Source organism: Rana temporaria, chromosome 2, assembly GCF_905171775.1.
Source record: "Rana temporaria chromosome 2, aRanTem1.1, whole genome shotgun sequence".
Taxonomy (NCBI): domain Eukaryota; kingdom Metazoa; phylum Chordata; class Amphibia; order Anura; family Ranidae; genus Rana; species Rana temporaria.
The window spans coordinates 35208748-35226997 of NC_053490.1; the positions used below are offsets into that span (position 1 = coordinate 35208748).

General features: G+C 45.3%; 1 protein-coding gene across 1 annotated transcript in view; it reads left to right on the forward strand.

Moving 5' to 3' along the window:
* Nucleotides 1-18250, forward strand: part of P2RY6 (pyrimidinergic receptor P2Y6) — a 151396-nt gene that overhangs the window by 120571 nt on the left and 12575 nt on the right. The window contains exon 2 of the mRNA XM_040340051.1: nt 4643-4724. The gene's annotated coding sequence lies outside the window, so the exon portion shown is untranslated. The remainder of the gene's footprint in view (nt 1-4642; nt 4725-18250) is intronic.

The following is an 18250-nucleotide window of genomic DNA, read 5'->3' on the forward strand; positions in this document are numbered from 1 at the left end:
GCAATGGAATGGCCGGGCTCATAGATAAAAAGCAGTATGGGGTACCAGATGTACTACCCCATGTAGTACATCTGGTACCCCATACTGCTTTTAAATTGTATCACATGATTTTTATATAATAAAAAGCCTTCAAAGGTTTTTTTGACCTGCACCATTGGGAGCATTTTTTCTTTTTCTGTTTCCTACCATCCCATCGACTGTATTGTCTTATGAGCCCGGCCATTCCATTGCTGGCTCCATACATTTGGGTTCCTGTTCTAAAAACAAGGCTTTAGCTCCAGATCGGTTCCATCTTCCTCACTGGAGTGACCATCCCTGCTGACTGATCCATACAGAGCCCAGGGTCCGGTGTGACCACCATGCCTATCTGACTCACTGCTAGTATTAGTATGTAAGTCCACCAGAGCTGGTAAGAGTACCTATTTTATCTATTTTTTACCTTTTGAGGATTGCTTCAGACAAGCCATTGTTACTGATTCTAATCGAATTATTCCTATGTGGAATGTCTCATGCATTGGGAGTATACCTATGAACTCTTTCACCTCATTTTTTCACACCTGTTTGGTGATTCCACTCACCTACTGGGAAACACATGTGTGGACTTTATGCGGCAACACTTTTTGCTGTGTTAATTGGATGTTTACTTTTCATTTTTTGTTCACTTTTAATAGATGTGTTATTATATTTGAAGTTCTCACCACAGGGACTGCATTATAGATTGAAGTTCGCATCGAGGACTTTATATTTAATGTCAGGATTCCTGTCCAGACTTTTCACAATTTAGCGCTGCACTTTATATTTTTTAAATTGCCTTATACTTTGTTTGTGTGCTGGCTGCTTATCGTTCATTAATTTTACTTATTACTTACCTTATAGCGCAGTTGTTTTTACATATCCACAGTTAATGGGCACAAATCGAAAATCGGTTGTATTGTTTTTTTGAGCCGAAAACTTTGGCCGAAAGGACAATAAATTGAAAGGTTAATGTGTTTTTCGCCTGAACAGTTTGCACTAGGCATATGTGACAAAACAAACAAAAAACTAATTCATTTATGTTCCTGAAATGATTTATCAATCAAAATTCGTTGATTACATGATGGCAAAATCGTTTGCTCTCACGACCATGTATTTGTTTTTCGAAAAAAACCTGTTCAAGTTATTTTTCGACAGGTGTGTATGGCATTAGACAGTCGGGTGCAGACTGGTTGGTGAGTTGAGCTGGGAATTTCTTTGGTTTTGTTTTGTATGAATTGCCCTTCCATGTGCTCATTGCTGCAAAGGCCAGTTATAGGTGGGGGCAGTGGCCATTTGTACTGTTGGAATCAAAGAAAAAATTACCGCGCTAAAAACACCAGAAATCACTAACAGAGCTGCAACAACAAAGTGTCATACATACACAATACAAGCAAGGAAAAAAGGAGAAGTTGCGCTAATTAAATGTATATAACTAAACGGTAAAATTGATGTGAGATATAATGCATGAAATTGAAGCCAATAAACCCAAAATCAATGGAAAGCTGTAAAAATAAATGAGAAAACTCAGTCCCAGTATATCCGCAATAGATATAGTTCATGATATGGTGAATAAATGATCTGGAGAAGACCATATGCGGTAACCACCACCACAAATTAATAAAAATTGGAGGCTTACCACATGGCAAGCAATAAATGCTTGCGGCTGCAAACCCCAGCCAGGGCCTTTAAACGATCCTCACAGGGGGGGGGGGGGGTGGATGTTGAGACCTCCAACGAATCCACGGTGTTGAAGCGTGTCACAAGAAAAACGCTCAATGGTGAAGTATGACAAGAACCGGCACACACATGAGGTAAAATGTGACTTATGGAACCACCACCACCAACACCCTATAGACAGGAGGCTTACCAGAGCGTGTTAATAAACCAGCATGTGGCTAAAACCCTAGCCAGGGCCTTTGAAAATCCTGGGCTGTAATTGGTATGTCCTAGAATCCTCCGATTGTGTATATTCAGTGGATACATGAAAGGAATAACAGGACCCACATAGTGAAGTATGTTACCAGTATTTCCATTTAATAAATAAAAAGTTGCACTTACAAAATCGTAATGGATAAAAGCAGAAAAAAAGCCAGCCGGCTCAATCAAACGCCCGTCCACTCGGAACGACACGTCTTGCGTCAGCACGCTACCTTCCCGACGCACGTAATTTTATGACGAAACGTGCGTCGGGAAGGTAGCGTGCTGACGCAAGACGTGTCGTTCCAAGTGGACGGGCGTTTGATTGAGCCGGCCGGCTTTTTTCTGCTTTTATCCATTACGATTTTGTAAGTGCAACTTTTTATTTATTAAATGGAAATACTGGTAACGTACTTCACTATGTGGGTCCTGTTATTCCTTTCATGTATCCACTGAATATACACAATCGGAGGATTCTAGGACATACTAATTACAGCCCAGGATTTTCAAAGGCCCTGGCTAGGGTTTTAGCCACATGCTGGTTTATTAACACGCTCTGGTAAGCCTCCTGTCTATAGGGTGTTGGTGGTGGTGGTTCCATAAGTCACATTTTACCACATGTGTGTGCCGGTTCTTGTCATACTTCACCATTGAGTGTTTTTCTTGTGACACGCTTCAACACCGTGGATTCGTTGGAGGTCTCAACATCCATCCCCCCCCCCCCTGTGAGGATCGTTTAAAGGCCCTGGCTGGGGTTTGCAGCCGCAAGCATTTATTGCTTGCCATGTGGTAAGCCTCCAATTTTTATTAATTCGTGGTGGTGGTTACCGCATATGCTCTTCTCCAGATCATTTATTCACCATATCATGAACTATATCTATTGCGGATATACTGGGACTGAGTTTTCTCATTTATTTTTACAGCTTTCCATTGATTTTGGGTTTATTGGCTTCAATTTCATGCATTATATCTCACATCAATTTTACTGTTTAGTTATATACATTTAATTAGCGCAACTTCTCCTTTTTTTCCTGTACTGTTGGAATATTGGTGAGAGGACGGTCTGAACACATTTGCTGCCGTTGTGCTGGGTGTCCAGTGCGCCCCTGTACCTTTTTATGGAGGGGTGGGCTTTTTCCAGGCTCACCTTCCCTCTGCCTATCCATTATAATGCATGTGCTTCTACTATAGAGGGTCTCACAAATGTATAGATTTAAGACTGCAGAGAATGTTGGGGTGCCGTGAAGTGGCTCTACAGCTTGCCCATGTATTTGCAAATGTGTGCAAACAAAAACCCATTTTTTTAACGCAAACTGTTAGGATAATTTGGTTGGTTGCAGGCTGGTTGGTGAGTTGAGCTGGGAGTTTCTTTGGTTTTGTTTTGCTCGTATTCATAAATGGCGTTGGGTAAATAAAGGGCCACTGGTCCACTATTGAAAGATGGAACAGCGAAAAAAAAAATGGTAAAAAAAATGTCAAAGCCACACCGGTCTGCTCTCTTGTATACTATATACCCCAAAATTTGTGTACATATTGTCATAACACCTATATAGTGTGTGTACTGTAAGTACAGTATATGATATGTTTTACATCCCATTTTAAAACCAAATGACTGAGTTCAGGTGTTTCTATTACAGGGTTCATGGTTTATCATACAAACACATCTAGAGTTTGTCTGCACTCTGTAAGTGCAACCAGTAGAATAAAAAATCCCATCCTACTTTACATACCTTATTTATCGGCGTATACCTCGCACTTTTTTGCCCTGAAAATCAGGGCAAAATCGTGGGTGCGCAGTATACGCCGATTCCCACTTTCCCGCGCCGAGTTTGAATACTGCGCTGACATATACCGAGCGCAGTACACTCGTGTATTGTCGGCAGTCTCGGCTCCTCCCGCGCTGACGTCCTGGACGTACAGGACGTCAGCGCGGGTAGCCGAGCATTGCCGACAATACACGAGTGTACTGCGCTCTGTATATGTCGGCGCAGTATTCAAACTCGGCGTGGGAAACGAGCGGGGAGGACGCGAGGTCGCCGCAGAAAAGGATGCCAGACCCGACGAAGAGGACACCCAAAGCTGCAGACGGAAGCCGGACCCGACGAAGAGGACACCCGAAGCCGCAGACGGACGTCGGACCCGACGATGGACGCCGCGCAAGACACCAAAACTGTAAGTACAAAAAAACCTTTTTTTCCACAGGATTTGGGGCAACTTTCGGGGTGCGCGGTATACGCGAGAGCGCGTTATACCGCGATAAATACGGTACTTGTTCTTGGTCACTGAGCAGTGAAGCCATGGGAAAGTTGACCGGTCAGGATATTGCATCTTTAGGGCCCATTCACACACACTGCCCACACTCTAAAAGCTCTGGTTTTGTCAACTTTATTTGAAGTGCCCAAAGTGACACTTCATGTCACCACACAGCAGCGTGGTGCACTGGACTGCTGTGCGGTGACAATGCCGTGCCTACCTGTCCGTAAAATGAAGCATGTTTGCATTTTATTGCACTGCACCTCCGGGCTTCATTGCGGTGCGAATGGGGCCCTTTCTATGTGTCCTAGTGGTGCCTGGTGTTCTTCCAGTGCGAAAAAACACCAGTCACCAAAGATGTTCAGGGTAACCATATCATTTTTATTTACTTGGGGGGGACATCTAAAAGGCAAATATAATCAATATTGAACCGAACAATTTTGTCTCTCTTTTTCAGATTTTGTTTTCTATCTGTTTTGGAGACCACAATTTTAACAGCCCATGGAATCCTCAGTTGATTATCGGTCATTGATCCAGAGGTAAGCTTTCAGTGTTCCATTTCAGCATTTAAATGTTTGTCTCTGCCTTTACACACACATGAACTTTAATGCCATTCCAAGTCTTATTCCGTAGGGTTCAATGCTGAGTTTTGCAGCTACAACTCTTCTGGGAAGGCTGTCCACAAGGTTTAGGAGTGTGTCTATGGGAATGTGTCACCATTCTTCCCGAAGTGCATTTGTGAGGTCAGGCACTGATTTTGGACAAGAAGGCCTGGATCACAGGGTTGAGATCCGGACTCTGTGCAGGCCAGTCAAGTTCCTCCACCCCAAACTCGCTCATACATGTCTTTATGGAACTTATTTGTGCACTGGTCCAAATCTTTTGGTGGAGGGGGGAATATGGTGTGGGTTTTTTTTTCCAGGGGTTGGGCTTGGCCCCAGTGAAGGGAACGCTTAAGGCATCTGCATACGAAGACATTTTGGACAATTTCATGATCCCAACATTGTGGGAACATTTTGGGGATGGCCCCTTCCTGTTCCAACATGACCAGTGCACAAAGCAAGGTCCATAAAGACATGGATGATTGAGTTTGGGGTGGAGGAGCTTGAAGGACCTGCAAAATCCTAGCCTCAACCTGATAGAACACCTTTGGGATGAATTAGAGCGGAGACTGCGAGCCAGGTCTTCTCTTCCACATCAGTGCCTGACCTCACAAATGCACATTCCCATAGACACACTCCTAAACCTTGTGGACAACCTTCCCAGAAGAGTTGAAGTTGTTATAGCTGTAAAGGATGGGCCAACTCAATATTGAACCCTACAGACCAAGACTGGGATGTCATTACATTTCATGGGGCAGATTCACAAAAGAATTACGCCGGCGTATCTATTGATACGCCGCGTAATTTTAAATTTCCCGCGCCGTATCTTTGTTTTGTATCTACAAAACAAGATACGACCGCATCTCGGATCGATCCTACAGGCGTACGTCTTAGTACGCCGTCGGATCGTAGATGCATTTTTTCTGCCGGCCGCTAGGTGGCATTTCTGTCGAATTCCGCGTCGAGTATGCAAATTAGCTAGTTACGGCGATCCACGAACGTACGTCCGGCCGGCGCATTTTTTTACGTCGTTTGCGTTCGGCTTTTTCCGGCGTACAGTTACCCCTGCTATTATGAGGGGTACTCAATGTTAAGTATGGCCGTCGTTCCCGCGCCGAATTTTGAATTTTTTACGCCGTTTGCGAATAGGGATTTGCGTAGAATGACGTCACCGTCGTAAGCATTGGCTTGTTCCGGTTTCGAGCATGCGCACTGGGATACCCCCACAGACGGCGCATGCACCGTTCAAAAAAAACGTTGTTTACGTCGGGTCACAACCTTTCTTACATAAAACACGCCCCCCATCACATCCATTTGAATTCCGCGCCCTTACGCCGCCAAAAATACACTACGCCTCCGTAACTTACGGCGCAAATTCTTTGAGGATTAAAAAAAAATTAAAAAAAGTTGCGGCGTAGTGTATCTTAGATACGCTACGCCCGGCGGATATATGCGCCGTTCTACGTGGATCTGCCCCCATGTGTGTAAGGGCAGGTGTCCCAATACTTTCGACAATACAGTATAGTGTATATGCAATGATATTTTTTTTTTTTTATTTACTATATTCTTTTTCCACAAAATTAGATTTACCCTTCAAGACAATGACTGCTGTGTAAATAGCTTTATAAACATGTATCTAATTCATTATTTCAAGTAGAGATCCAATCAAATTTTTTTTACTGAAGTAATGACTATTTGTCACCAATAATAAATGGTGCAATTCATTATAGTAACACCTCCCATTCCAGTATCGTAAGTTCTCTTCCTGTAACTCTGGGTTTTCATTTAGTTCCATCAGGAAGGAAGTGTTGTACAAATGACCCATTCCTCTTTTCTGACAGTCGGGTACTTGAGATGAATAGCATCTGTATTTGGAGTTTCCTCATCTTTCACGTTGCCGATACGGCGTTCTCCCCGCTCACTGTACTCCAAGCCGCTGATGTAAAAGATCTTGCTGTATTTCTGGAGAACTAGACGCGCTCTGTTTATTTTTGTGCCTTTGATTGTTCTATTGTTACTACAGAAGCCTATTTTTACGTTTTGGGCTATTTGTGGCTTTCTGTAGGGTCCCAGTGACAGTAACTTGATTGATATCAAAAAGTCATGTTCTGTACGTGACTACACATTCTGCATTTTCTAAAAATAATTTTCAGTTATATGTTCATAAGAGAAAAATTGTCAAATGTATTTTGAAATGCAACTGCGTCTTTCTGTTATCCCTGTTGCATGATGCCCAGTGCCATTCAACCCATTTCAGGTGAGTCCAGGGTGTCATGATTCTCCAGTGGCGGCTGGTGGGTTCTCCCTTTGGGGGGCAGCAAACACCCTGTCCCCACCCCCCGCCGGCGGGGCGGCACAGCACTGACAACCCGCAGCACCTGCCGGACCACCTACAGCACTGACCACCCTCGGGTGGTTCGACTGCACTTACAGCTGTGTGGCAGGGCTTTCCTCATCTCCTGCAGTGACAGGGCTGTCCTCCTCTTCTCCACCAGTGTGGGCAGCGGCGGCTCCGGTATCCGCTCCTCGGGCTTCCTGAGACCTGCCTCCTGATTGGCGGGGAGGAACTGTAGTGTGACCATAGCGCAAATATATTTGCTATCATCACACAACAGGGTGGGATCGGGCCGCAGTGCTCTACGCCCCAAGCCCACCCTATTTTGAAGCCATTTGGAGCTCCCTGGACTCACAGAAGAAGGTTGCGATGCCTCGTCATTATGTGGTACTACTCTCTGCAGCAATTCAGGATTTAAAGAGTTAAAGAGTTTGTAAAAGCACAAGGTTTTCACCTTCACGAATTCTATCCATGAAGGTAAAAAAAACCTGTGTGCAGTAGCCACCCTAAGACTTGCATGAGCCCCATTTTGATCCAGTGATGTCCACAAGAGCCTTGCCTCTCCGGGGAATCGCACTCATGATTGACTTTTGGCAGCAGCGGGAGCCATCGGCTACTGTCAATCACAGCCAGTGATCAAATCAGGAGACGGAGGGGGCGGGGTCAAGCAGAGGCTCCTTGTGTGAATAGACACACAGAGCTGCAGGTCGGGAGTATGCCTACTTGGGTGCCCCAAGGTAAACTGCTTTCTGTGGGGGCACCCGGCAGGAGAGGAGGCACTAGGAGCGCCGGTGCAAGACCATTGCACAGAGCAGGTAAGTATGTTGTTTTTTCTATTTTAATTTTATTTTTTAAAACAATGGTTTACCAATCGTTTTTGAGCTGGCCATACACTGGTAGACTTTCAAACAAATGTTTGTATAAATATTCATTCAAACATTCATATAAAACTCTCACTACATTTAATGACCATTCAAAAGTACCGTATTTATCGGCATATAACACGCACTCTTTTTTCCCCTTAAAATCAGGGGGAAATCGTGGGTGCGTGTTATACGCCAATCCCCGGTGTCTGAGGGCAAGAGGAGCGCCGCCGACATAGACCGAGCCAAGTGTACTGTGTACTCGGCTCGGCTTCGCTCGCAGTCACGCCCAGTCCCGCCTCCTAGCCTTTACGTCCTGCCATTGGACCGGTGTTGTGTACATCATAGGAGCCGGGTCAAGGGACAGGGCGGGACTGGGCAGGACTGCGAGACGAACCGAGAGGAGCCGAATACACAATACATCCGGCAGCGCTAAATTTAAAAACACATCATGCTGCAATTTTGGGCAAGGTGCAGATAGACACTTATAAGGCTGCAGAGGGACGCTGTGCAAGGCTGCAGAGGGACGCTGTGCAAGGCTGCAGAGGGACGCTGTGCAAGGCTGCAGAGGGACGCTGTACAAGGCTGCAGATGGACACTGATAAGGCTGCATTGATGGGCATTTGAAATGTAAGGTTTTTTTTTTCCTTAAAGTGGGGGTTCCGCGGGATATCGTTATTTTTTTTTTGCTCTAATCTGCGGCTCTTGCCTGTACTCGCGCACTGACAGGGTGTCCCACACGTTCAGCCATCCGATGCGCTGTATTTCATTAAATTATATATTAGATTTTGCTCCGATGGATGTTTCCATCTTAGCTGTGGGCATATTGAAGCCGACAGGTCTTCTTCCGGGATCGGGCGAATGCTGGCCTCCCAGCATTCACCGCTCGATCCCGCGCATGTGCAGTGTTGACGGCGAGCGTCACCGTCAACACTACATGGTTGCCATAACAACGGCCGGCGTAAGAAGTTCACGCCCCGTTGTGCAGATGAGATGTCGCGCGATTACAGCACAGCGCGTGGACGGAGGAGTTCCTGAATTCGATTGACAGGACGGGGGAGAATGGACGTACACGCCCATTCCCCGCGGGAGATATTGATTGACAGATGGAAACATCGACCTGCAAACGGGTTTTTTGAAAAACGTTTTGGTGAAATGTTACTAAATACTAGAATTACAAGTATTATCTATATATGAGACTTCAGTATTTTTTGGTGTAGAAGTACTTTAGTACAGGAGTACAATCAGGGCCAGACTTACCATTGGGCTTGACTGGGCTCAAGCCCATGGGCCCGCCCAATAGGGGGGCCCCTTACGTTTAGGTTTTTTCAATAATATGCCAGTCATTTAAAGTGGTTGTAATGTAAACCCTCAGACACAACATTGTCTTAAAAAATAGCCCATAACAAAGGCAGCTAAACATTTGCATGACGTCACAGCGCTTGCACACATTAGCCCCTCTAAACCGGCATTTAAAGCTTGCCGGAATGCAGTCTGTGAGAACTCTCCCTCTGTCCGACACAGAGGAGAAGTCTTGCAGTGTTTGGCTCCTTCCACTCTTCCTGATACTCCCCCGTGTGACTAAAGAAGACATCACAAAAGGGGAGTGAAAGAAAACAGCAGCCGCAGACACAGCAATGAATGGTTACGGCGCATGCGCAAGATTTCCGATAGGGACACAGTAAGGGCGGAAGCAAAGTCATAATTTGAATCACATAACGCAGTATGAATGGCGCTTGAGATACCCAGAAATACAGAGAATGAAACCATCCTAAAGAAGGTATTTTCAGGCCTCGTTTTTGGGGGATATATATATATATTGCAGCGAGCTGTTATAACTTAATAATTGAAAAACTGCAAAAATCTGCCGGGGTTTACTTCAGAATCGTGATCTCTATTTTTATCCAGAATTGTGTAGCTCTAAGGCCTCGTACAGACGGGCAAACATGTACGATGAAACCGGTCCGCCGGACCGTTTTCAGCGTACATGTCTGCCCGGAGATTTCTGTATGATGGCTGTACACCCCCATCATATAGAAATCCGCGCGTACTCGATACGTGGCGACGAGGCCGTGCCGTCGCCGCGACGATCGCGGCCCTGGCAGTTCAATGCTTCCACGCATGCGTCAAAGTCATTCGACGCATGCGAGGGATGCGGCCGCTTGGACATGTACGGTAGGTCTGTACAGACAACCGAACATGTCCGACGGACAGGATTCCAGCGGGCATGTTTCTAAACATGTTTAGAAATATTTGCCCGCTCGAAAAAGGCCCGGCGGGCAAATGTATGCTGGAATCCTGTCCGATTGGCTGTACAGACGACCGAACATGTCTGCTGAAACTGGCCAGCGGACCAGTTTCAGCAGACATGTTTGGTCGTCTGTACGGGGCCTAATACATAGCTTGTGTATGTATCATTTTGTTCTATTTGAAGTAATGTATAGAAGGAAGGGCCCGAAAGTGACTCAAGCCCAGGGGCCCCCACCACCCTAAGTCCTGCCCTGAGTACAATACTGTACTACATCCAGAAGGCGTCTACAAAAATCCCAGGAGACAATCTAAACTGTATTATCTGCAGATCTGTTAAAGCTGCCCACCGATAATAGGAGTTTCTTCCTGATCTCTGCTGCTGCTAATGAATGAAATGAATAACATCTGTGTTACATCGGACTATTCATACACTATTATCAGGATTCTGAGATAGCTGCCCAACCTTGAAAGGGGACTCACTTTCCAAATAACAGTGGAGTGCGGGAATAAATCGTACAGAGCATCCGGAAAGTATTCCCAGCGCTTAACTTTTTACACATTTTGTTATGTTGCAGCCTTTTTCCAAAATGTATTAAATTCATTATTTTCTTAAAAATTCTACAAGCATTACCCCATAATGACAAAGTGAAAGAAGTTTCTTGAAATCTTTGCAAATTTTATAAAAAAAAATAAAAAAAAATTCCCATGTACATAAGTATTCACAGCCTTTGCTCAATTCTTTATTGAAGCACCTTTGGCACCAAGTACAGCCTCAAGTCTTTTTGAGTACGATACAACATGCTTGGAACACCTATTTTTGGGCCACTTCTCCCATGCTTCTTTGCAGGACCTTTCAAGCTCCATCAGGTTGGATGGGGAGCGTTGTTGCACAGCCATTTTCAGATCTCTCCATAGATGTTCAATCGGGTTCAGGTCTGAGCTCTGGCTGGGCCACTCAAGGACATTCACAGAGTTGTCCCGTAGAGCCACCTCTTTGTTATCTTGGCTGTGTGCTTAGGGTTATTGCTCTGTTGGAAGATAAACCTCCGTCCCAGTCTGAGGTCCAGAGCGCTCTGGAGCAGGTTTTCATCAAGGATGTCTCTGTACATTCCTGCATTCATCTTTACCTTGATGCCGACTAGTCTCCTAGTTCCTGCCGCTGAAAAACATCCCCACAGCATAATGCTGCCACCACCACCATGCTTCACTGTAGGGATGGTATTTGCCAGGTGATAAGCGGTGCTGTGTTTCCTCAAGACATGACGCTTGTCATTCAGGCCAAAGAGTTCAATCCTTTGTTTCCTCAGACCAGAGAATTTTGTTTCTCATGGTCAGAGTCTTTTTAGGTGCCTTTTGGAAAACTCCAGGTGGGCTGTCATGTGTCTTTTACTGAGGAGTGGCTTCCGTCTGGCCACTTTACCATACAGACCTAATTGATGGAGTGCTGCAGAGATGGTTGTTCTTCTGGAAGGTTCCCCTCTCTCCACAGAGAAATGCTGGACCTCCATCAGAGTGACCATTGGGTTCTTGGTTACCTCCCCAACTAAGGCCTTTCTCCCACGGCCAGGCGGCCCACTTTCGAAAAAGTCCTGGTGGTTCCAAACTACTTCCATTTATGGATGATGGAGGCCACTGTGCTCATTGGGACCTTCATAGCTGCAGAAAAAATTCTGTACCACCCCCCCAGGTCTGTGCCTCCATACAATCCTGTCTCTGAGGTCTACAGACAATTCCTTTTGGACTTCATTGATTGGTTTATGCTTTGGCATGCACTGTTACCTGTGGGACCTTATATAGACAGGTGTGTGCCTTTCCAAATCATGTCCAATCAACTGAATTTACAACAGGTGGACTCCAATCAAGTTGAAGAAACATCTCAAGGATGATTGGTGGAAACAGGATGCACCTGAGCTCAATTTTGAGTGTCATGGCAAAGGCTGTGAATACTTGGATACATGTGATTTTTCTTTTTTTCATTTTATTTTTAATACATTTTCAAAGATTTCAAACAAACGTCTTTCACATTGTCTTTATGGGGTATTGTTTGTAAAGTTTTGAAGAAAAAAATATGAATTTTAATACATTTTGGAATAACGCTGTAACATAACAAAATGTGGAAAAAGTGAAGCCCTAGGAATACTTTCCTGCACTGTAACTGTTTCAAGGTATGCTAATTAGAGGTGACAAAACTTATATTGTACACGTTCATAATTAAAGGAATGATATAGTGTTTTCCATTATGTAGAGAAAAATTGATAGATATACATGTACATGTACACAGCTTGATGTTAAAGGAGAAGTGTGAGGTAAACTATTAACCCCTATACTTTGTCCTGCCAACTGCTGACTCCCAAGCTCTGCCCTGACAACTGCTGAATCCTGTACTCTGCCCTGCAACCTACTGGCCCCCGTACTCTGCCCTGCAAAGTACTGGCCCCCCATACTCTGCCCTGCAACCTACTGGCCCCCCGTACTCTGCCCTGCAACCTACTGGCCCCCCCATACTCTGCCCTGCAACCTACTGGCCCTTCGTACTCTGCCCTGCAACGTACTGTCCCCCCGTACTCTGCTCTGCAACCTACTGTCCCCCCGTTCTCTGCCCTACTGGCCCCCCGTACTCTGCCCTGCAACTTACTGTCCCCCCGTACTCTGCCCTGCAACCTACTGTCCCCCCGTACTCTGCCCAGCAACGTACTGTCCCCCCGTACTCTGCCCTGCAACCTACTGGCCCCCCGTACTCTGCCCTGCAACCTACTGGCCCCCCGTTCTCTGCCCTGCAACCTACTGTCCCCCCGTACTCTGCCCTGCAACCTACTGTCCCCCCGTACTCTGCCCTGCAACCTACTGGCCCCCCGTACTCTGTCCTGCAAACTACTGGCCCCCATACTTTTCTGAATGACAGAGAGATTGTAAGCTCTAACGAGCAGGGCCCTCTGATCCCTCCTGTATTGAATTGTATTGTGACTGTACTGTCTTCCCTGATGTAAAGCGCTGCGCAAACTGTTGGCGCTATATAAATCCTGTATTATAATAATAATAATAATGCCGGGTTTCTCACTGAAGCCATTATTTTTTTATGCCATCCTTACTATTTATTGGGGCTGCACCCCGGTGATCTTTGACCTATCCCTATCCCCAGGTAGATCTCCACCTCTCTAAGGTTTAGAGTGGAGTATTATGAAAAGCTACCTGAGTCGCATAGCTAATGGCATCTATGGGCCGTACACACGACCGAACATGTCTGCTGAAACTGGTCCGCGGACCAGTTTCAGCAGACATGTTCGGTCATGTGTAGGCCCGAGCGGACAGGATTCCAGCATACATTTGCCCGCCGGGCCTTTTTCCAGTGGGCAAATATTTCTGGACTTGTTTTAAAACAGCCCGCTGGAATCGTGTCCGCTCGGACATGTTCGGTCATCTGTACAGACCTACCGTACATGCCTGAGCGCCCGCCATCGCTCGCATGCGTCGAATGACTTTGACGCATGCGTGGAAGCATTGAACTGGCAGGGCCGCCCACGTCGCCGCATCATCGTCGCGACGGCGCGGCCACGCCCCGCGTATTGTTTACGCGCGGATTTCTGTATGATGGTGAGTACAGCCACCATACAGAAATCCCCGGGCAGACATGTACGGTGAAAACGGTCCGGCGGACCGGTTTCATCGTACATGTTTGGTCGTCTGTACACGGCCTTAGAGCTCATTTATAGCACCATCCTTGGGCTGTGTGGCTCAATGCAATCACAAGTGATGCCAGGCAACATGCTATTGTTTCCAGTGCTGCCAGTTCACACCAATACCCTGCTGAAAAAAAGACCGGTCACATTTTGTTGCAAAGCACATTTAGAACATTTTGGCATCTGGCATGTAGAATGGTTACATTCAATAAGAGGCAGCTCAGTTGAACTGGCCTCTCTTTTCCACAAGGATCCGTAGATGGTGCGTGGTAAGCGGCAGTGCTGTTTATCTTGGCAGAGACTGGCAGCTTCAGGAGGTCCAGATATATTGCCTCCAGCTGCTCTGAGTGATGGAGTCTGAAATTAGAGCAGAATTTAAAAGATCCAAAATAAACTGGTTTTAAGAGGGAAATTAAATAGTCAGTCCACCCAGAAGTAATATTTCAGTGATGGGCAGATGTTGTAGAGTTTTTCTTTTTTGGAGCTCCAGTAGTAAAATCTCTGCACTTGTTTGCAGGTTTGCACATTTTCTATGGCCGAAGCTCCTTGTTCCTTTTTTTTTTATTTTTTATTTTTTTATATGTATATATATTTTATAACTTTTATAATACTGCAGCCTTATCTGTCAGCGTTAGGTGTGTGTGTGTGTTGGTATTAATTTCTTGTCAGAAAAGTCATACAGATCAGAGCTGAGAACTGATGCTTTGGGTAGAGAGGGCAATAAAGAGTAATCTCCTTGATGGGACAAGCACTATGGGCACTATGGGCCAGATTCAGGTACAAATACGTTGCGCTGCGGCGGCGTAACGTATCCCATTTACGTTACACCGCCGCAGGTTTACAGCGTAAGTGCCTGATTCACAAAGCTCTTGCCTGTAAACTCGCGGCGGTGTAACGTAAATCCGCTCGGCGCAAGCCCGCCTAATTCAAATGGGGCGGGCACCATTTAAATTAGGCGCGTTCCCGCGCCGAACGTTCTGCGCATGCTCCGTTAGGAAATTTCCAGACGTGCTTTGCGCTAAATTACGGCGCCCCGACGTATTTTTTGAACAGCGACGTGCGTTACGTCATTTGGTATTTCGTATTCCCGGACGTCTTACGCAAAAAAAAAAAAATTAAATTCGACGCGGGAACGACGGCCATACTTTAACATGGCTAGTCTAAATATAAGCAATGAAAAAGCAGGCCTAAGTTTGCGACGGGAAAAAACGACTAGCGACGACGTAAGAGATTGCGACGAACGCGCGTATCTTCGTGGATCGCCGTAATCAGCTAATTTGCATACCCGACGCTGGAAAAAGACGCAAACTCCACCCAGCGGCCGCCGGAAAATTACACCTAGGATCCGAAGGCGTACGAAGCTGTACGCCTGTCGGATCTTGGCCAAAAGCCGTCGTATCTTTTTTGTGAATTACAAATAAAGATACGACGCGGCAAATTTGAAAATACGCCGGAGTATCAGTAGATACTCCGGCGTAATGTAAACAAAAAAACTGCGCTAATCAAAAATACAAAGGCTGCAGACAAACGTGTGATACACAATAAGCAAGAAGAAAAAATTATAAAGCTGCGCCAAAAAGGTTTGATCAAAGAGGATGACCCCTATAATGATGAAAATACAGTCCGTAAGGATAAAAATAGTCCACAATAAATGTTATTTTGAAAAAGATTGTAGTTTTTTTTTTTTTTTTTTTAAACGAATCCTCCAGCAGACACACATGTAATAAATCCTTATCAGACCACCACTAAGTGAGGAAATACATTGTCTGAAGTGATCCCTTCACCAATAAAAAGTGGCTGCTTACCAGAGGGTAAGCCAAATAGTGCATGTGGCTATAACCCAGCCGCGGCCTTTAGTCCACCAGATGATAGATCACAATTGAGAACGTCATTTGATGACGAAACGCGTCTGGGAAGGACAGGCAGTATCGTCACCACGTTTTGAGGAGGAAGGGCTCCGTTTCAACTTGCCGGCCGGCTTGTTTTGTTTTTAAACTGTATGCTGCCAAGCTGTTTTTATTCTGATGCTGTGTAAGTACCTCTCAACCGTACTTCATTAAAAAAAATTATAAACTGAATTACGCTATGGTGCACCCCTCTTTTGTCTTCTAAATTTTGCATATGGGAGAGTGTCATCTGGCGTGTTCCTGAGTGCTGCTTCCTCCATTGTGATCTATCATCTGGTGGACTAAAGGCCGCGGCTGGGTTATAGCCACATGCACTATTTGGCTTACCCTCTGGTAAGCAGCCACTTTTTATTGGTGAAGGGATCACTTCAGACAATGTATTTCCTCACTTAGTGGTGGTCTGATAAGGATTTATTACATGAGTGTGTCTGCTGGAGGATTCGTTTTAAAAAAAAAAAAAAAACTACAATCTTTTTCAAAATAACATTTATTGTGGACTATTTTTATCCTTACGGACTGTATTTTCATCATTATAGGGGTCATCCTCTTTGATCAAACCTTTTTGGCGCAGCTTTATAATTTTTTCTTCTAGATACTCCGGCGTATTTCCTCTGTGAATCTGGCCCTATATTACCAAAAGTATTGGGACGCATGCCTTTACACGCACATAAACTTTAAGGGCATCCCAGTCTTAAGCTTCGCACACACGATCCGATTGTTGGCCAACAGAGCGTCTGATTTTTGTCAAAAGGGTGTGTGCCTGGATCTTGTCTCGCATACTAACGGTACACAATTGTCGGGCAACAAACGAACGTAGTGTCATACTAGGAGGAATTTCAGCTCTTGAGCGCCACCCTTTAGGCCCCTTCTGTTATTTCGTGTTTGGTGAGCATTGATTCCGAGCATGCGTGTTTGTACTTTCGACTTTTGTGTGATGGATTTGTGTACTGACCATCAGAAAATCTGACAACAAATCGTTGTCCGCCGAAAATTTACTAGCATGTCATTCAACATTTGTTGGACAATTGTCAAAAGGAGCGTACTAACGGTCAGATTTTAGGACAACAGTCTGTCAACAGACAATCCCCTGAAAACAATCGGATCATGTGTACGAGGCTCAAGTCCGTAGAGTTCAATATTGAGTTGGCCCACTCTTTGCAGCTATAACGGCTTCAATTCTTTTGGGAAGGCCGTCCACAAGGTTTAGGAGTGTGTCTATGGGAATGTTTGACCATTATTCCAGAAGCACATTTGTGAGGTCAGACACTGATTGTTGATGAGAAGGCCTGGCTTGTAGTCTCCGATCCAATTCATCCCAAAGGTGTTCTATCAGGATCCTCCACCCCAAATGCGCTCATCCATGACTTTAAGGACCTTGCTTTGTGCACAGTCATGTTTGAACAGAAAGGGGCCATCCCCAAACTGTTCCCACAAAGTTGGGAACATGAAATTGTTCAAAATGTATGGTATGGTATGCTGATGGCTTAAGAGTTCCCTTCACTGGAACTAAGGGGCCAAGCCCAACCCCTGAAAAACAACTCCACACCATAATCCCCCCTCCACCAAATGATTTGGACTAGTGCACAAAGAATGGTCAAACATTCCCATAGACACACTCCTAAACCTTATGGACAGCCTTCCCAGAAGAGTTGAAGCTGTTATAGCTGAAAAGGGTGGGCCAACTCAATATTGAACCCTACGGACTAAGACTGGGATGTCATTAAAGTTCATGTGCGTGTAAAGGCAGGCGTCTCAAAATTGTGTGTGTATATATTAAAAAAATTCTGTATGCCGTGTTCCAGAACAGCACAATTTTCAATGACGGCCACCACATACTTGATTTCAGTTAAAATAAGGCTATTTCAGGTGGCAGTGACAAATATTTTTTCATCTGGCGGTAAAAGGTCCTTACATTGACAGAGATGGAAATTGGCCAGCAGTTTGATAGACATTGACTGAGACTGCTTCAGCAAACTCTCTCGCTTGGAATTAAGAGACTGCAGATGACAATGCAGTGTAAAAATTGGCCAGTGACAGGACATCTTCAAACAGGGAGAATAGGCCAAAATGTAGAAGCACAGGCAGGTGTTTTCATCCAAGAATGAAAAAAGACGTCCACAATACTTTACCTCTACTTCCAACTATCCGAGGTCCCTCGCCAGCAGGAAAAAAAATTGCGTTTTCTTTGCACAGTGATTGTCTTCCCTTCAACCATAAATGTAAGATAAATTAAAATACCCCAAAAAGACCCCCTGCAAAAAATAGGCAGCAAAGGGGGTTGATTGCTCAAAAGGTTTCTAACACCAGATAGTTGACCTAATAAGGCAGTGGTCTCCAAGCTGCGGCCCGGGGGTCGGAAGTGGTCCTTTGCTTGCCTTTATCTGGCCCTTGGGGAACTATTGCACCAATTAGGTGGCACCATTCCCCCTAC